Here is a 3,457-nt window from a genome sequence, read left to right on the forward strand (position 1 = left end):
AAACAAAGCAAATGGCATCTCAAATGATGAGCAGAACAACCATGGGTGCTAAATACCTGAAACACAAACACAATTGGTGAGTACAAACCACTAGTACAAAGACTAGGGTCAAAGGCAAGTCAAATGACCAAAACAGAAGTCAACATTTCACATGAAGCACAATCAATCAAATAAGAAGAAAGCCTCAAAAGGACCAAAGCTAAATCAATAAGCAAAGTCATCAATTAATCAAGATAAGGCAAAGGCAAACAATGTGATCACATTTGGACATCAAACATAGAAAATCCACATTAAAACAGAAATGAATCCAATCATCATGAAATTTTTTATGTGCACACAACGTATTGTGAACAAGCATCATACCAAAAATTAGGTCCAGAAGACAACAAATGGTGTGTGAATGAAAATTCATAAAGGCAAGGTACAAAATGTGACACCAAATGTTACAACATATGTTCATGTGTCCAAAACAGTGGTATTAAATGGTAAAAATGTCAAACAAAAGCCAAAAAATCACATCACATGTTATGAATAAGCATGTCAAATTTCAAGGCAATTGGATTAAACATGAGCATTTTACAAGCAAATGAATGCAACATATGATTATGGCATCATGTTCAAATAACAAATCAACATCAAAAATCCAGAACCAGAAAATTCATCAAATTAATGCTAAAAAATAATATACATCACAACAAGCATAAGAAAATTTTTTTGGATCAAATTGGATAATATTTCTATTTGTTATGAATTTTAGAAGTTGATGAAATATTATGAAATAAAATGGAAATAATGTGGAAAATGATAATCAAAGGAAAATCAGAATGTGCATTCAACAGGTATTGAACCCACGCCATGAAGGTTAGTAAAGACGCTCAAAATAAAATCAGAAAGAGCAATCACATGGAAGATTCGAACACAGGTCAAGAAGATAACAAGAGGCGCTCAAAAAGAATTAACAAAGCATGCCAAGGCAGGATTCGAACACAGGTTAAGGAGGTTCACAAAAGAAATCAAAATAAAATCACAAAATGTGCGCCTCAAGTATCGAACCCAGGCGCCTATGGTCAAGAAGTACACTTAAAATAAATTCACAAAACGCGCATATCCGGATTCGAACGCACGCCAGCTCGGTTCATGCAAGCACAGGAAACCCTAAGAACCAGACGGTGGAACGCGGTGGTTTCCACCGTCTTCCCCGATGAAGCCACGGCGGCGCTCAAGAACAACATTTCCAGAATTGAACATATTATACATCGTTGGAAAGATCTCTTAACGCAGAACACGAATCTAACAATTATTTGGCCTAAATCTCCATGATACGCACGGATCGAACGAAAGAAATTCCATGAACCAAACTTGAAATCATCATATCTTACTCAATACTTATCCATTTTTGATTCTAAAACCATCAGCATCACCAGCAATGAAAGATCTATCTAATCATGTACAGAAAATGGAGAAAAGAGACCATCGAATTCCAACCTTCTTGAAGTGCAGTGAGATGAACTCGTGGTTTCAAGGCTTCTCCTGCTCCAGATCTTCTTCCTCAATCCTCTATTGAAGCTTTTTGCACGAATTGGCACCTGAATTGGCCTAGATCTTGCTTAATTTGAAGCTTCCATTAATGTATTCAAGCTCTTGGCATGCACGAATTTGAGCTGAATTCCACCAAATACACGTTGAATCTTGCTCAATAACACTCCATGCTCATGATTATGCAAGGAAAATCAAGGTTTATGTGAAGAATTTTGAAAAATCAAGAGAGAGACAATTGAGAGGGAAGTGAGATTTTCAGATCTAGAATGTGTTCCCCTCCCAAATTCTGTTACAATTAGGCTTTTATACCATATGTTAATCACCATGCTAATCCCAATTTGCCTTGGCTAATGGAAAATTAAGGAGGAATGAAGTGTAATGCAAAATTGGTAAATGCACCCTTGCATGGTTAAAGTGCACGTGAACAGTGCCATATTAGGGTTCAATTCCACTTAAAATCAGCTCATGAACATGATAGGATTGGTATTTGGCTCATGTAATCAACCAATTTCAAATTATGCATTTTCCCTCCAAAATGTACTTGAATGAACAAGTGGTCATGTGATCCTCTTTCATGCAAGGCAATGGATGATTTGAAAAATATTGGTAATGACAAGCATTTTGCAAAAAGAGTGGCTCAATTTGGAGTTTTGTAGCCAAAGTTATGCCATGTTGAACTTTCATGTACACATTGTGATCCTTTGCTCATAACTTCTCAACCGTTTATCAGATGCTCATGATCTTGGACTTTTTAAAAATGGGAGAGAAGGATCTTCAACTTTCATGTTGACCAAAAATTCATTTGAAGCTTATTTGATGTTGGAAAGTCAAGTTGAATGTGGTCCAAAAACTTGCCATTTTTGGAAACTTGAAATTACAAGTCACTTTCCATTTTTGGAAACTTTTGATTTGACTTCAAAATCTTCAAGATAGATGTTTGACATGATGAATAGGCCTTGTATGAACATGAATGAGATGCTTCCACTCACTTCCCCAGCTCAAAGCCCTCAGTTGACTGTACAGTTGACTTTTATGGTCCTCAGATGACCTGGAAATGCACTGATGAATTTGGGCCTCTACCACTTGGTACAATTGCTTCAAAATGAACCCTAGCTCATATAAGCTCTTTAGAATAATCATGTGGCCTTCATCTCAAGGAAATACTTGCTCTTCTGCACAAAGGATCCTCTTGATGCCAAATCTGACTGCCATGGTGCAATGCGATATGGAATGATAAATGTCCTATAAAATGAATGAATGCATGAATGAGTGAGGGCAAATTTGAGGTGCTACAGCTGCCCCTATTCAATCAACTGTGAACCTGAATGGATGAGAGCAGCGGCTATCAGACTTTCAAGGTAAACAGAGATTGAATACCAAAAGAACCGGAGAATTTGCACTCTACAGGGGACGAATCAAAGAAAGCGGGGCCATTTACCGATGGTGGCTTCAAAACAAGAATTTAATACATACCGATATCAAGGAAAGCGAGGCCATTTACCGATGGCGGCTGGGGCATAAAATTGATATTCACCGATATCAAGGGAAGCGAGGCCATTTACCGATGGCGGCTTCAAAACGAGAATTTGATATTTACCGATATCAAAGAAAGCGAGGCCATTTACCGATGGCGGCTGGGGAATAAAATTGATATTCACCGATATCAAGAGAAGCGAGGCCATTTACCGATGGCGACTTTACTGGGGAGGAAAAAGATGTTTATAACTGAAACAAGACCAGACGTTTACTGACGACTCTACTGAGGAATTGACATTTATCAAAGAAGCCGCGACCAGACATTTACCGATGACTGGGAAGAAAGGAACCACGACCAGACATTTACCAATGACTGGGAAGAAAGGAACCACGACCAGACATTTACTGATGACTGGGAAGAAACTCGACGTTTACCGACATC

This window comes from Lathyrus oleraceus, chromosome 2, assembly GCF_024323335.1.
Source record: "Lathyrus oleraceus cultivar Zhongwan6 chromosome 2, CAAS_Psat_ZW6_1.0, whole genome shotgun sequence".
Lineage (NCBI taxonomy): Eukaryota > Viridiplantae > Streptophyta > Magnoliopsida > Fabales > Fabaceae > Lathyrus > Lathyrus oleraceus.